Source organism: Lactuca sativa, chromosome 9 (assembly GCF_002870075.4).
Source record: "Lactuca sativa cultivar Salinas chromosome 9, Lsat_Salinas_v11, whole genome shotgun sequence".
Lineage (NCBI taxonomy): Eukaryota > Viridiplantae > Streptophyta > Magnoliopsida > Asterales > Asteraceae > Lactuca > Lactuca sativa.
The window spans coordinates 101394673-101412722 of NC_056631.2; positions in this window are offsets into that span (position 1 = coordinate 101394673).

Consider the following 18050-nt stretch of genomic DNA (forward strand, 5'->3'; position numbering starts at 1 on the left):
AGTTGTGGGTTGAGGTCGATAGGAGGGGAGAAGGAACTGAGAAAGAGAATGTTTTGAAAAATTCAGCTCTTTTCTACATATTTTTCCTATGAATCTACATCGGTTGATTATTGACTCTTTTTTCCATTCATTGCAGACAAAGAAGATACTTGGATTGATGATTTAGCATCGGAAATTGGCTTCAGCATCTCATTTATTTCTCACACTCAGAACTTTTCATTCCAAATCACATTTATTTACTTCTTCTGAATCAGAGTTATTGCTCACCACATGTTTGATGAAATGCCTGAGAGGTATTAAGAACTGGTGCAAACGACTTATGACCCGAATTGATAAGGTAATACTATTGATTTTTTTTTTCAAAAAGTTATTACTAATATGGCTTAAAATCAGTCAAATGTAGTCAGATTCGCATGTTTAGTGTTGCCTCACCAGTTTTCAATCCTTACAGTTTTTCATATTGAACTTACTGATATTTGGTTTTTGTTTGTTACAGATGTTATGTTAAGATAGCTTGCTGATTTCTCTACATGGTGCCATCAAGGTTAATGTTTTCCTTGGTTTGTGATTTTTATTACATTACATAACATGGTCTTTGTGTATTTATGTTGGATATGTTGTACATTGACTGGATTTATTTTCTTGGGATGGGGTTTTATCTGTTTTCTGCATATTCTTACCCATGCTACTAAAGTTTGATCATTAGATATTGATATTGCAGGTGTTTAACATATGCGAGTAGGCATGGTATAAAAAGATGAAAGCAGATATGTAAGTTATTATATCCATGTTTATACTTCATATTCCAGATTTTATAAGTAAAAGTAGTTAAATTAATTTTCTAAGTTTTATGTATGAACTTAGAACTAAAAGTTTGTATAGGTTTCAAAACCAATGTTTTCTTGTGCTCCTTTCATGATCTGAATGACATAAGCTAACAACATAGACACTTCACTCCTTCAATTACCATTTGCTCCACCGGAGGTTGAAGACAAAGATTCCAATCTACACGCAGTCTCTTTGTGTGTGTTTTAATCATTTGTAGATCATTCCAATGCTACCCAGTAAGCATTTAGTATATTTATGTGCAAACTATATCCTTCTATTATCTTTCACTTTTTCTAAACTCATATGTTTGCTACTCTTTTTTAGGTTTTAATATTGTGTGTCTCTTAATTATTGGATTTTAGTAATTATCAGCTTTTCTTGGTTTTTTGGTAAGTAAGTTTTCCCAATTTTTTTTGTTCTTTGTTTCTTTCTATATATTTTACCAGCAAAAGGAATAGTAGACACCTAGCCCTTGTATCATATCGTTTGTAAATGAAAATCTAAACTTTTATTGGTAAAATGGGTGTTATTATTAATTTGGATTTACATTTATTATTATCGACTATTTATGATTGTAGTTATTGGGGGTGTAGGTGCGAGTATCTGGTTTGATTTGTCAATGTTTTTAACAGCTTCGTTTGCAATTGCTTAAGATTCTGAAGAGATACAGTTAGGGTCTTAAGATTTTGTTTATCTTCACTTTATTATTCTTGGAAAAATCTTGATTTTCTTTTGTTTTATCTTTGAAGTTTTTCAGGTATCTGTTGTTAAGAAGGTTGATTTGGTACCTTCATCTGTTAAATTTCATATGGGTAAATTGATGTATGCAATTATAGTCTAAGATCTTAAGTGAAAAGTATTTTTCTTATCCCTATCATGTTTTAAATTACTTCCAATCATTAGTTGTTGCCTTCAGATTTTCTTTAAATCAATTCAACAGTTCAAGGTTATAATATGTAACTATTGCCTTACTTTTGGCTTGGTGGAATTGACTTAAAGAATTTCACTATAGAGAATATCATATGGTGATAATTGTGGAGTGGGAAATCAGAAAGAGATGCACACGAAATTTTACTGCTTCTTATTACTATTAAGTGAAAAGTATTTTGCTTATCCCAATTATGTTTTAAATTACTTTCAGTTTTTAGCTGCAGCCTTCAGTTTTGCTTTAAATCAATTCAAAAGATTGTAGAGGTGTTGTTGTTACTTCAAGACTCCCAGATGTCTTGCTGTAGATCAAGTCTCAATTCCAAGGGTAATTGATAGCAACGAAGTGACCCACTTACATACAGTTTATCTTGGTAGTTTAATAATTGATTTACTTGAAAATTTATAATCAAACCCCCTATTTGACATATTTTCTTGCCACGACTACTCTATTTCACGATTAGGTGTGGTTAGGTTTTTTCAATGTATTATCTTATAAACTATTATGTTACAGACTCTATATTCTCTCCAAATTACTATGTAATCCTTTCTATCGACAACAAACATGAAGTGGCCAAAATGATCAGAGCTGTCTAAATCCATACCCCGTAAAGTGGGGTATCTCATCTAGTTTTCTATTATTAATCTATGCCAACGTACACACCATTTTCACAAAAATGAATAGAGAAAATGGATCATTTATTGTATTTTTATAGAACAAGACCACAACTATACCTCGTTTTTGGAAAGAAAAAAAAAGAGGGTTTCGGTCTTCCCACCAACTATGTTTCGCTAGAAATAAATCATTTTGGGGTGTGAACATCCCATCGTGCTAGCTTCTTAGTCATTGACTAACAACTTTGCCATCTGAAGAATTTAACGATATGTATCATCAACTCTAGCAGTAATAAAATAACTTCTAAAGAGTCCTCTGTGAAGAAACCGTTTTCCAAATTGGGAGTAAGGAGGTTTTTGATCACTACAAGAATAACGTGATTTTGTTAGGGAAGGATTCCATTGTGAAAAGCTGAAATTCCGTTACAAGTACGAATAGTGACGAAATTTGCGACGACCGAGTTCCATCCCAAGAACCTCGTAGTGAGCGTTTTCTAGGGAAACAATCTTTTCGTCGCAATTGTAACAACGGAATGAAATTTGTGATAGATGGTATTTTGTCGTGTATTCCGTAGTAGGATTCCATCACAAATTCCGTGGTAGTTATTCCATCACAAATCCTATTGTAGTTAATCCCTTGCAAAATCCGTTGTGATGATTCCCTAGCAAATTTCGTGGTGGTGAATCCCTAGTAAATTCCTTAGTGGCCATTCCCTAGTATATTTTGTGGTGATGAGTCCCTAGCAAATTCCATGGTGGTGATTTCCTAATAAACTTCGTGGTGGTCATTCCCTAGTAAATTCCATTATGGTGATTCCTAGCAAATTCCATCGTGGATAAATCCCTAGCAAATTCCATTTGATGACTTCCTAGAAAATTCTGTGGTCATGAATCCCTAGCCATTTTCGTGGTGTATATTATATATCAGATTCCATATGGACCAATGGATAATCTGTTTATAAATTAGAGCCAAATTATTTTTTAGTAATATATGAAAAACAAAAATAACGAAAAAATCAAAACCATTATATCATAAAATAATACAATAATTATTTATTACATGGAAAAAAGAGAGTTGCTAATCTAAAATAAATACTCTGCAATAAACATATATCAATACACTTTATGACCTAGTAGCTTAGTGTTGTTGTTTTGTAAAGACATTAATAACATTCAATGGTGTTTGAGGTTGTTTTTCAAGATGTCCAACCCTTGCTTTGGTTTTCTTCTTGTTGGGCTTTCATCATTTCTTCAAGCTCTTCGTTTTGCTCATTTTGTTTATGTTGGGTCATATTTTTCTGGTTTATGCTGGGCTTATAGTGTTCTTAATCTTGGGCTTAGAGTGTTATTATGTTAATGGGCATGTATGTGTTTACGGTTAGATGAACCGTAAACACATAGTGTTTACGTCATAATGAGTTGGGCTTTTGGGTATTGTAGTCAGTATATATAGAACTGTATTAAGCCGTTTAGAGTCTAATTATTCCTCATTGTTTTGGCTGCTTCTAGTATTCTCATGTACCAGACGATTTATTGTTAATAGAATCGTGTGCATTGGAAGTTATTTCATGTTCTTGAATCACTATTTGGTTTACATTCCGCACTCATTAAATAGTTTGATTGATATTGTTTAAGATTTATTGTTTTGGGACTTACAATTGGTATCAGATCTTGTAACCGGGCATCAATCGCATTCAAGAACCTTGGAATCATTTTTGCTGCTTTTGGGAGTATTAAATTATTAAAAAGAAAATTTATAATCTTAAAAACTTTAGATTTTTATTGATTATTATTCTTGTGCTCTTCAAAAATTGATCTTGACATTCTTCGTGTTCATCGGAATTTCAGATACATCCTTCTAATTTAATGGGATTAGACTTGAACTGATATCTCTAATTCACGAATCTTAAGGGTGTTGGATAAATTTCAAAATAACAAATCAAGGTTCACGGAGGGTATTTTTGGTCAAATTTGGAGTTTTCGGTCAAATATAAGCATACAGGGTTTACGGAGTTTATTTGGTCAAAAATTGTGAGGTTACAGTTAATGATTAGTGTTTTCGGAGGACATTTAGTCAAAGTTCAAGTTTACAGTCAACGCTAAGCCTAAAGGGTTTTTGGATATGTTTACGGTCAATCTTTGATTATTTTTGGTTGTTTTCGGAGTTACTAATTTAAAATGGAATACACCAGTTCAATGCATCAAGAGTTGGACTCGATTATGGGGACCAACACTCATATTCCTCAACTCTTTTCTGCTGAAGGATTTCGGGAATGGAAATCCAGAATTGAAAGTTACATTAAAATGAAGGATCCTAAGATATGGAGAAGCATTCTCAGAGGTCCAGTCAGGATTACAACTATGGACGACAAAGCTAAAACTGTGATTGATAAGAAGATAGGGAACTACACAGATGAGGATTTCGAAAAACTTGAAGAACATGACAGAGCTCTTGCTACCATTAACATGGCTTTATCTCCTGAAATCGCTCAAGGATTTAGGGAATACACATCTGCAAAGGATTTATGGGAAGCTTTGATTGAGGTTTATGAGGGAAATGAGGATATGCGACAGAGCAGACATGATTTCCTTCGACAAAAGTTCAACCCGTTTAATCATGTTCTAGGGGAATCTCTGGAAGTTCAACTGCAAAGGTTTATTACCCTCACCACTGAGATGAGCACCGCTAAAATTAATCTACCTCGCTCAGAGATTAACAAGAAGCTACTGAATTCTCTTCCATGTAGTTAGGACATGAATGTGATGTTGGATTAGTGTCTAAGTCCATAACTATTTTGGTATGTACTTGACCCGATTATGAGCATGGTCGTTTTGGGTTACCTTCACCATAGCAATATGTAGGATGAATTAAGGAGAGAGATGTTTAATTATGATTTATTAATATATTATGAGAATAATATATTAAAGGAGAAATCATATTATTTAATTAATATTAGTCAAGAATTAATTATGTGGCTAAAAGAGATTCATTAAACTTAGGGGAATGGAATTGTAATTATAGGATAATTGCAATTGGGCTATGGATCAGCTTGGAATAATAGGTTGGATGAATTCTATGGGAAAGCCCATTAGAAATCATCCAAGGCATGTTCTAGAAGGGGTCCATGGGCTGCTTAGGGCTTAAGCAGTCAAATTAGGGTTTCCTTGTTGGATAACCCTAATAGCCTAAGTATATAAGGAACCCTTGGGCACCAAAAACGTGGCTAACACTTAGATTAGGGTTTCCAGTCGTTTTGGTTCTTCCCCTATCTTCTTTTCTTCATCTTGTTGCTTAGTGGTGTTTGTGACTCCATTAGAGGTGCAACACTTGAGGCACTAAGCTTTCTGAAGCCAATGAATAGATTGTTATTGCTACATAACAATCAAAGGTAAGATCTAAACCCTAATTTCAGTTATAGTTCATTAGATCTATGGTTTATGGCTTTGGATTATCAATTGCATGTTCATTAGACAAACTAGATCCAAAGCTATTAGGGTTTGCATGTACACCATAGGATTGATGTATTGCTCCAAACCCATCAGTGGTATCAGAGACTAGGGTTGTTTGTTTGATGTATTTGATGCTATATTTGATTATTCAAGCTTAAAATCGAAAATTTTGATTTTCTGGGGGCTGGACTCGCCGAGTCCATGGCTGAACTCATCGAGTCCATTGTGAACTCGACGAGTCCAGTGCTGACTCGACGAGTCTGAGACGCAGAATGCTGTTTTGCGGGATTTTGACCTGTTTTGGCCGTGAATAATTACCTAAAACATTTTTTGTTAATAATATCCGAATTTTATCCATATTGGGGGATTATCCTTGCCAAAATAGAAGATAATTGTCAAAATTTAGATAATCTTTTGTTTTATTAGATAATGATTGATTATTTGTAATTTAGATTTGAATTATCTTGTGAAAAAGTTTTAATTTTCCCCTTTGGGTTTTATAGTTTAAATTTGAACTTAAAAGTTTTTTTTTTTTTTAATTTAAATAGTTAAACCCTAATGTTTTGAAAAGTTTCAAAACTTGCCCTCAAGTTTTGAAATTTAATTTTTTGATTAAAAGTTTAATTTTGAAATATTTAAATTCTAACACTAATGTTTTGAAATGTTTCAAAACTTGCCCTTAGGTTTTGGAATTTAAAATTTTAATTAATAGTTTAATTTTATAATATTTAAATTCTAAAACCCTGGTATTTTGAAAAGTTAAAATTACACCCACATGGTTTTGTTAAGTTAATTAAAAGTTTAATTAAAAGAGAAAGTTAATAAAACCACCTAGTATTTTAAAAGTGTAAAATACACACTATACTATATATATGTAACATTAAAAGTCTAATATTATATATATATATATATATATATATATATATATATATATATATATATATATATATATATATGTGAGTAAAGAGTTAGTCTTACCGTTAGTAGGCTTCATTCACGAAGCTGGTCTATAAGGGTGTGTAAGGAAATTACCTATAAAATGGCGATTGAATGGGTATCCACTTTTACCCACCGCACTTTTGACTAGTGGAGAGTCGTTAGCCAAACGGGTAGGATAGGACGTAAACCTTCCATTATAAGTATAATGAAGTACAAAGTAACTAAATGTTTTTCAAATTCCCAAATCATAGTTACTGTAAGCAAAATGTGAAATTGTATGCTAATCCATGGAATGACACTTTGTACCCTTGCCGAGACGTTAGTGGATCGTGTGTGGTTAACCGGCACACTAATTTGGGTTTGGCATTGGTAGCGAAGGGTGACTCGATGTTTATCATAGATCAATGGAGCGTGTGCGGCTAACCGGCACATTGATTAGGTGATAGTAGCATTGAGTGCACCACGTGATTCGCATGGTTATTCACACCTTGTTTGTGATCCTCGGCATCCCAGTCACAAATAGTAGGGCATAATCGAGATTAAACATGCCATTGAAAAGTTCATTGAATCTCAAAAGATCTAGGAGTTTCAATTCATTTAAAATTTAAATTTTCTTTTTCATTTTTCATGGTGGAAATTGGTAAATCGTCATTTATCTACCTTCAAATATTCTGCAACTAGATTACGGCATCCCTCTTCTAGGTTGTAGAGTATTGTGTTGGATCCTAGCCATGATGTTTCCTTTGGGTGTTACATCAAGGATTCTAATAAACTTGACTTGAATTTCTCCCGTTTTGTAGATGTCTGAATTTAACAATGGTCTTCCCAAATCCTATGGAACAAGTTTTCCATATGAAGATGATATTCCACGATATGATCGTGGAATAAGAAATCATGCTTCACTTCCTCCACCTCCTCCAATTATTCTCCCTGACCCACAAGTTCGAAGGCTTGAAAAGTTCAAGCTCACTCAATCCCTTTTGGCAAGTAAACACGAAGATGGGAAACTTGTGTGTGAACACATCTTAGAGATGAAGTCACACATTAATAGGTTAAAGATGATGGGTGTCAATATCTCATAGATGTTGGCTGTTGACTGGGTTCTTTAGTCGCTTCCTGAATCATATAGTGAGTTCGTTAGAGAGTACTATATGATGGACCACGACGTGGCCCTCATTGATCTCACATGTTTGCTTATAGCTGCTGAATCATCAATGATTTGGCGTGCTGGTCAAGCAAATTTGTCTGGTGAATCAAACTCCCAAAGTTCAATGGACAATGGCAACATTGGAAGTCCAGAAAGGACTAAGTATGAGATTGTCCCATGTGCTATGCTAAAGGAGTCCATTTGCTTTTATTGCCAAGATAAGGGGCATTAGAGACGAAGCTTCCCAAACTACCTGAGAGATCTAAGAGATGGGAGACTCAAGACGTACGGCTCTACTTCAAATAAAATCCAATAACTAACTCTATAAGTTCCTATTCTTTGATTTTCAATACATGATGTGAAAATATTACATTTTGATGTTTTGTAGGATCGAAGAAAAGAGAGGAAGCTTAAGGGAAGAAGTAAGCTGGATCTGATCATGAAGAAATGGATTTCAATCGCATTGTTTGAAGATCAGATTTTCGAGCTACTACTTTAGAGTTAGAATAGATTGCTTAGAAATTGAAATATCATAGTTTTCATTTGAATTGCATTGTAAGGACAAGATTTTCCACAATAAAATGAATTTTGATTTTGTCTTATTTATTTATCCTTGAAATGGCATATGTGAAAATGGATGTTTATGTATTTCTAATTTTAGCAATGTTGAATTGGATGTGATTCTTGATTATGTTATTTGTGAAATGTCGAGAATTTACCAAATAGGGAGAGTTTCTCATTGCCCAAGTTTCAATTGGATAGAAACTTGGAATCATGCAACATGCATTGCGTGATGAATGAGAAACTTTATATTTTGGAAATTAGACTAATTCCTTGACAAAGAGTCAAGTGAAGGGCTAGGGATCAGATACACTTGGTTGTGCACTGGTCAAGTCCACCACAAAGAGAGATATTGTATTCGTCATAATTTACTAAAGTTTAGTAAATATGATTATACTTATAAGATTAAGTGTAATTCTGAGTTGGTTGAAAGAGTTTCAATGAATAGCAAAACGAATAAAGAATAATCAAGTAGCCAGAAAGATAAAAGTTTCTCCATTCTAAGAAGAAGGGAGAGTACCTTTTATTGTGTTTTATGATAAGTCTTAATGATTAAGAACCATGTCTCAATTGATCCTCTAAGTGAGTCTTAGTGCATTTGTATGTCTAAGAAGAGGAATCGAGAATTGTGGAAATGGTTAAATCAAGAAGTCAATCATACTTTATTCCAATATGAAGTCTTAGAGTTATACTCCAAGATTGTGAATTGAGTGACACATCTTTATTAGGTTTATAACACTCAACAAATGTGGAATTGGAAAAAGTCTTCCTGCATATTTGAGATTGGTAAGTGGTGATGTCTTGGATAAGACAAAGACTAACTAGAACCAATTATGTGAAGTGATAGTCTTGATAAAAACTACACTAACTCTTGAATATTTGTTTTGTCAAGGAATGTTTCTTGATAAGAGAATCTTATATGTCAAGGAGTCAGTGGGAGTCTTAATGGTCTTGAAAGGTTTCAAGAACAAATCAAGAGTTAAACCTAGTTGATCATCACTAGCACACGACTTGAGGTTTAAAGCCTATTGTGGATGACATACTCTTTTTCTGTGCCATTCCAATTGAGTTAATTATGCATGTATTTCTATGAGTTCTCATTTGAATGCATAAAGACAAAGCACCTTGATCAATGGAAAGTACATTGTCATGAGGTTTCCCTCCTTCATGAAAATGATTGTAAGGAAATTCTTTCACTAAGAGAGATTTTAAGAAGATTGCAATTGTGAAAATTGTATTCTCAAATTCGATTATGATTACGGCATCCCTCTTCATAGTTCGAATTGTGAGATTTGGCAATTAGTCTAAACATTTGGGACTTAGTAACATAAGTTCTGAATTTCTGTAGACACACATGTGAGCTTTCTAAGGCAAAGGTGTATGAGGTTAAGAAGCTTAGATAAAGGTTCCTCAAAGCATCAGGTATTTAGAAATATGAACTTAAGGAATTCAATAAGCATTGTTTTCTGAAAGTTCAGAAGTTTTCTAAATATATGTCAAAGCTAGTGAGAGCATAAGTGTTATGATTGTATGGTAATAATCATCGTGTTAGTAAGAGCATGATTATTATTTCATGTATTGCAAGTTAGCAATATTAATTATAGAAAACAATGATTCACTTTGCAAAGTTGTAGGGGTTGAAAAGTTGTTTTGCTATAATTAAGGGAGAGAATATTATACTTCATTTCAAATCTAAAGGCTTAGATTGTGGAATTTTAATCAAGTTTAGTCAAATATATATGAATGTTGTGTTGGAATGGTTCAACATGAGGAAATTATATATATGGAAAGGATAATTGCATTCTCAAAATTTTGTTATGATTACGGCATCCCTTTTCGTAATTAAAATTGTGAGAACATGGCAATTAGAAATATTATTGCAGAAGACTGGTAAAGTATCACGTCTTCATGTGAGACATTATGAATCGTGTTCCATACGCTTCGGGTATAGGATCGATTGCATGTGCTATAATGTTTGATCATTCTAAAATTTTCCAAATGCTTAGCGCATTAAGAGGGAAAAAGGACTAGAACGGTTTTAGCTAAAATAATTAAACAACTATAAAAGGACGATCTAAGGTTCGCCAAGGATTTGTTGCTTGTGAGTAGTTGGAAATATAGTATTGGATGGACCATGTTGACATTATTTTGAATAAATAAGATTCTATTTAGAACGAGTTGTCATATGGCAAATATGGAAATGTTTCCATATTGGGAGTTGGATATTGAGAGTCTATGCCAAGATTAGAATCTTTTATGCAAGAAGGATGTTCAAAGAATGTACTTTGAATATGAGACTTCACGTCTATGGAATTGTATTGTAACAATTTCTGATAGAATACCTTCGGATTTCATTAGCCAAGTCTTGGTGACTTTTGTGCTATGACATTATGAAAGGATCATTGCATGAAATGTTAGAATCTAACATATTCTATTAGTGGCAAGAATGTTGTGTTCTTACACTAGTGATAAGGACTGGGAATTATGAATTGAGTTTCATTGGAAAGGTTTTCAATTGATCTATTTCACAAAGTAAGGGTCATAGGTAACATAGTGTGCATGCTCGGAGCATGGGGCAGCTATTTTTGTAATTCAAGTAATAAGTTGATTATCCGAAACATTAAGCAATGAATAATGAGTAGTAAATATGGTGTTTAAATAAAAGTGTTTTATTTACGCTCAAAAGTTTTGGGGCCATATAGGATTAAGTATTATCGTTGTGTTTCATTTTGCATGTTTCGACTTCCAGAATAACTGGGTTATTTGAACCTCCACAGTCGGTCATACATTGGAAGTAGGTGTGAAGGAAGATTGTCATGAATCTGTCTGTAGATTGTCTAAAGTGTTTAGACATAGCACAAGTTTGCTGCAGAGTTTATGAGTACTTTGATAAGATTAAAGTATTGGATTAAACCCATGCTCACTTGAATCACTTCATGGATTTATCACGGGTGATTAGTGAGACGATAACATTGTATATTCTTGAAACCGAGACGTGTGAGTTGTTATTTGTTGGTCAGTTGCACATTGATGATAAGTAAACGCACCAGTAACTTGGTGTTATAAAACTTATTGTTGTGTGTGATTCAATTAGTAAAAGTTTATCCATTCCTATTACCAAAAGTGGGATAAAAGCGATATCTGTGGGCCCCTCGATGATTTTGTGATGACACCCTAAGCGCTTGGCCAAGCCGGGACTAAGTTGATGTGTTTAATTGTAGTCTGTTATCAGTCATCATAAATCAGATGTCGGGAAACAATACATAGACAGAGAGAATGATTTAAATCCATGTCTCGTGTCTATACAATATCTTGAGAATGGAGGAATATATAATCCCTTATCTAAAGGACATGCGTATCTGATAAGATCAGAGTTGACAACAGCTTTTGAAAGCTACGATTGCTGATTAGGTTCTGAAGTTATGAAAAATAGTTATTAGACTTATCCAAGTGGAAGACTGTTGGATTAGTGTCTAAGTCCATAACTATTTTGGTATGTACTTGACCCGATTATGAGCATGGTCCTTCTGGGTTGCCTTCACCATAGCAATATGTAGGATGAATTAAGGAGAGAGAGGTTTAATTATGATTTATTAATATATTATCAGAATAATATATTAAAGGAGAAATCATATTGTTTAATTAATATTAGTCAAGAATTAATAACGAATTAATTTTGTGGCTAAAAGAGATTAATTAAACTTAGGGGACTGGAATTGTAATTATAGGATAATTGCAATTGGGCTATGGATCAGCTAGGAATAATAGGTTGGATGAATTCTATGGGAAAGCCCATTAGAAATCATCCAAGGCATGTTCCAGAAGGGGTCCATGGGCTGCTTAGGGCTTAAGCAGTCAAATTAGGGTTTCCTTGTTGGATAACCCTAATAGCCTAAGTATATAAGGAATCCTTGGGCACCAAAAACGTGGCTAACACTTAGATTAGGGTTTCCAGCCGTTTTTGGTGCCTCCCCTCTCTTCTCTTCTTCATCTTGTTGCTTAGTGGTGTTTGTGACTCCATTAGAGGTGCAACACTTGAGGCACTAAGCTTTCTGAAGCCAAGGAATAGATTGTTATTGCTACATAACAATCAAAGGTAAGATCTAAACCCTAATTTTAGTTATAGTTCATTAGATCTAGGGTTTATGGCTTTGGATTATCAATTGCATGTTCATTAGACAAACTAGATCCAAAGTTATTAGGGTTTGCATGTACACCATAGGATTGATGTATTGCTCCAAACCCATCATGTGACAGTAATGAAAAAGACTAGAGATCTGAGTAAGCTTACCCATGCTGAAGTAATAGCCATTATCAAGGCATGTGACATGGATGATAAGCAACATTAAATCAAGCATGTGAAATTGTGAATTCCTACTCTTCTGTAAATCTAGGAATCTCATCAAATAATGCCTTCTCAGCTCAACCTACTGTACCTCATCAATCATTGGCATCCTTAAATTCTTCTGGCTCAAATGCTAAAGTCACAGCCACAACTCAGACCTCATTAATTCCTAAAGAAGTTGAAGAGAACATGGCTTTAATGGATGGGTTTATGAATTGTTACAATGCTCTTCTAGAAGGAGATTTGGTACCTCCAATCATGGTTGGAGAATTGGATCAAATTCATCATGAGGACGTGGAAGAGATGGACATCACATGGCAAATTTCTATGGCGGTGTTCAGGGGAAAGAAGTTTACTCAGCAGACAGGGAAGAACAATTGGGGAATAAACACGGATAATAAGGTGGGGTTCAAAAAAATCAAGCTATGGTGTTTCAACTGTCACGAGCCAGGTCATTTTGCTCGTGAATGCACCAAGCCAAACACCATGAACAATCCATATAGGAAGATGGTAACAGCTATGAACAACAGAGGAGCTACAGCCAACAATGAAACAACTAACATGGTAATGGTGGCACAGAGCTTCAACTGGGAGGATCAGATGCAAGCCCTAAATCTAACAGGACATCAAGCAGCCAACTTGGCACAGATCAGTGAAAATTCAAAGGTGAAAGAAGCTGAAGAAGAGATGACGCAACTACAATTCGCCTTCATGGTCTCTACCACACCTGGCACAAAAGAGGTCAGTGGAACTTCCTGTTCTCAAGCCTGTAGTGATACAATTAAACTTTATCATGATCAACATGATTTATTAGTTAGGGAAATTGAGGACCTTAAATATGAAGGATACACTCTCAAAAAAAGCTCAAAAACCCTTAAAAGTAAAATTAGAGGGTTCAACCAAAGACCTAAAGAGGATTAAGGAAGAATATAGTATTAAATGTGAAAAATATAATTATGCTCAAGTAGAGATTGTCAGTCTAATTGCCGAGCTTGACACATTGAAAAATAAGTTTGAAAATGCAGAATTTAATTTTAAAAAATTTGATGTGTCGAGTAAGAAAGTTGAGACAATGATTGCAAAACAACTTAGATGGCAAGGTAAAAAGAATATAGGTATTGGTTATGATGGTGCCCTATCCCCCCCCCCCCCCCCAATTTAATGATAACTACACCTTTACCCCTCTATTTGAGGAAGAAATAGCAAAAGAAGCACACCTACAGTATGGCAAACCTACTATAGTTGAGCCAGTGAATAATAATAATAATAAGGTAAACAATACTAACATTTCCACCTCACATGTAGATGAATCCCTATTGCAAGACAGGAAAGTTGATACTGCTATTTTTGTTAACTTGGTTGATTATTCAAATAATGTTGCTTTAAATACTGATACTTCTTGTGTTTCAAATATTTGTGATGATGTGGTTGTGAATTCTGATACTAATGTTCTTGATGTTAGTAAATATAATCCACTGAAACAAGTCAAACAGACTGCAAACTGCTCGTGTACTTGTGGACACAATTTGGATATGAAACCAGGAACAAGCATTAATAGCTTTTTCATGAAGAAGCATACCTGTTTCCACTCTGGAACACCACGTTGATTGTTCAAACAATGTTCCTTTAACTCGGTTGATTGTTGATACTGCTATTTTGGTTAACTCGGTTGATTTTTCAAACAATGTTGATTTAAATACCGATACTTCTTGTGTTTCAAATATTTGTGATGATGTGGTTGTGAATTCTGATACTAATGGACTTGATGTTAGTAAATATAATCCACCGAAACAAGTCAAACAAACTGCAAACTGCCCGTGTACTTGTGGACACAATCTAGATATGAAACCAGGAACAAGCATTAACAGCTTTTTCATGAAGAAGTAGACTTGTTTCCACTGTGGAACACCAAGACATATTGCCAGAAACAACCCAAAATGTGCATATGTTCCATACTATGCACAAGGTAGATAGAACGTATCACCTGGAAGATCTATCAAAAGAAATTCCTCGAGGTCACTTTCCAGTGATGGTGATTGGAATACAAATAAAAACAAGAAGATTTTGAGACAAAATTCAAGAGATACTTTGGAGAAACTGAAACTGGTCAAACTGAGATCGGTGTCCCCAAATTCATCTCGTGGGTCATCATCTAACCAAAGACGGATACCCAAAAGGTCGAACACAATGGATAAAAGGACTTCAAAATCAAATGTCAAAGCCCCCATCTATGTCAGCCATAAAATTCTTAAACCTGATTATAGATGAGTACCCAAAGGTCCTGTGGCCCAATCACCTCAACGTCCTTTAAAATCCTCAAGTACATTTTTTGATTCAAAGGATATGGTATGGCAAGAAGTTTCGTATATAAATGAAAATGGTCAACCCAATGTCTCTATGGACTGGGTTCCCAAATCTAACTAATATCGCACATTGTGCAGGAACAACTATGGAGGAATATCATCAGACCTTGGTATGTTGATATTGGTTGTTCTAGGCACATGACATGAGACATATCTCAGCTGCATGACGTTCAAAAATTTAATGGAGGGTATGTTTCCTTTGCGGGAGGACAAGGAAGAAAAATCACTCAAAAAGGGACGGTTACTAACGGAGTTTTGAGCTTTGAAAATGTTAATTATGCTCCAGAGTTGAAACACAATTTGCTAAGTGTATCTCAGATCTGTGACAAAGGCTTTTCAACTCATTTCACAAACAAGGAATGCTTAATTTTGAAGCCTGCTATCATCATACCAGAGGATTGGATTTTGGTGAGATCTGAGCGAGAAGGAAATGCATACATCATCGACATGAATCACAATGTTCCCGAGCAAGTAACATGTCTACTCTCAAAAGTATCCGAACATAATGCTATGCTCTGGCATCGTCGTTTCAGTCATGCAAACACTAAGAATCTCAATCGTCTTGCTAAGAATAATATTGTCCGGGATCTTCCGATAAAGGATTTCATTACGTTTGAGAAGTGTGTGGCATGTTCTCAAGGCAAACATCATTGTAAGCCACACAAACTCAAATTGGTAAACATAATCAATAAAACTCTCCAACTGCTTCATATGGATTTATTTGGTCCCGTCAACATTTTGAGCATCAATGGGAACTCTTATTGCTTGGTGATAACCGATGACTACTCTCGTTTCACCTGGGTTTTCTTCTTGTCAAATAAAAGTGAAACTACTGAACTTATCAAAAGGTTTATTATGCTCATTGAAAATCAGACCAACAAGAAGGTGAAGGGGATTCGAAGTGATAATGGCATAGAATTCAAGAATGCTATCATGGATCATTTTTATGACGAAAAGGGTATTCTGCAACAATACACTGTTGCTCGAACACCTCAACAAAATGGTGTGGCAGAGGGGCGAAATCAAACTTTGATTGAGGCAACAAGGACCATGCTTTGTGACTCCAAATTACCTGTCTTCTTCTGGGTTGAAGCCATTAACACGGCGTGTTATGTTCAGAACCGTGTTCTGATCAACAAATAGCATATGAAGACTCCGTATGAAATTCTATGTGTTCATAAGCCAACGGTTGCTCACTTCAGGATTTTTGGATGACCTTGCACACTACTTCACCTGGAAACAACTCCCAAATTTAACTCAAAGGCTGATGACTACTATTTCATGGGTTATGCTGGACACACTGCTTTTCGAGTCTACAACAAATCCATCAAACAGATCGTGGAATCATTTGATGTGCACTGCTTGGAAGAAAACACAACGGACGCTCGAGTTGGACCAGATTGGTTATTTCATTACACTTCTTTGCTTAAATCTTTTAATGCGTTTTCAGATGATATTTCAGGTATATGCTCAGGTTTGAGTGCAGCTGCTGGAGATGATGAGGAAGATGTTGTCATTGGCTCATTCAAACCATATGTGGTGGTTCTTGACTCTCCTACGGTGAATGCAGCCACACCAAATACACCGTCTCCTTCACCTTTCCAAAAGGCTATATCTGACATTGATGCTACTTCTCCTACTTCTGAAGAAGCTGACGTTCCCATAAGGGAAAATGTATATGCCACTCAAACCTTCATGGAGTTTCTCTTTCCAGAGTCATTCACAAATGAATTTGTGGAAAGTACCTCTCGTGATCACAGACAGTTAGATGGAGGTGATTCGGCAGCAAGAAAATTTGACAACATCTCCAACCTTCCAGTCACAGTAAATGATATCAGTCATTCTATTCCAACTAGAGTACAACACGATCATCCTATCCACAATATTATTGGTCCACTAGAAAGCGGGGTTCAGACTAGAAGTCAAATTGGAGATGTTAACAAATGTCTCTAATCTTGCTTCATATCCCAAATCGAACCAAAGAGTGTGGCGATGGCATTGAATGAACCAAGTTGGGTAGATGTAACGCATGAAGAACTAGATCAATTTGAGAAGTTAAAATTATGGCAGTTAGTAGAGCTACCAAAGGGAAAAAAGTCTTTGGACACGCGTTGGGTTTTCAGAAATATGCAAGATGATAGTGGGGTTATTGTGCGTAATAAAGCTCATTTGCTAGTTGGCGGATTCAGGCAGATAAAGGGTCTAGACTACACAGAAGTATATGATCATGTAGCACGTTTGGAAACCATTCGTATATTCCTAGCATATGCTTCCTATATGGGATTTACAATTTATCAAATAGATATCAAAACAGCTTTCTTGTACGGAGTCGTGAAGGAGGAGATTTATGTTGATCAACCACTAGGGTTTGTCAACCCAAAGTTTCCAAATCATGTTTCCAAGTTGGACAAGGCTCTATATGGGTTGCATCAGGCTCCTAGAGCTTGATATGCTACTCTAACCGAACATTTGCTTGAGCACAGATACACAAGGGGAACGATCAATCAGACCTTATTCATCAAGAAAGTGAATGCAGACTTGATTGTTGTACATATCTACATAGAAGATATCATCTTCGAGTCGACCAACATAGAGCTATGCAAAGAGTTCAAGGATGTAATGAAGAAAAGCTTTGAGATGAACTCACTGGGTGAGATGATAGTGTTCCTAGGGTTACAGGTTCAATAGGATTCGTCCGGAATTTTATTGCATCAAAGCAAATATGTGGAAGACATACTCGAAAAGTTCGATTTTAAAGATTCAAAAATTGCTTCAACTCCAATGGTAGAAAGGCCTCTGTTGACTCCGGATATAAATGGGGAATCCGTAGATCAAACTGAATATCAATCGATGATCAGATCTCTGATGTATCTAA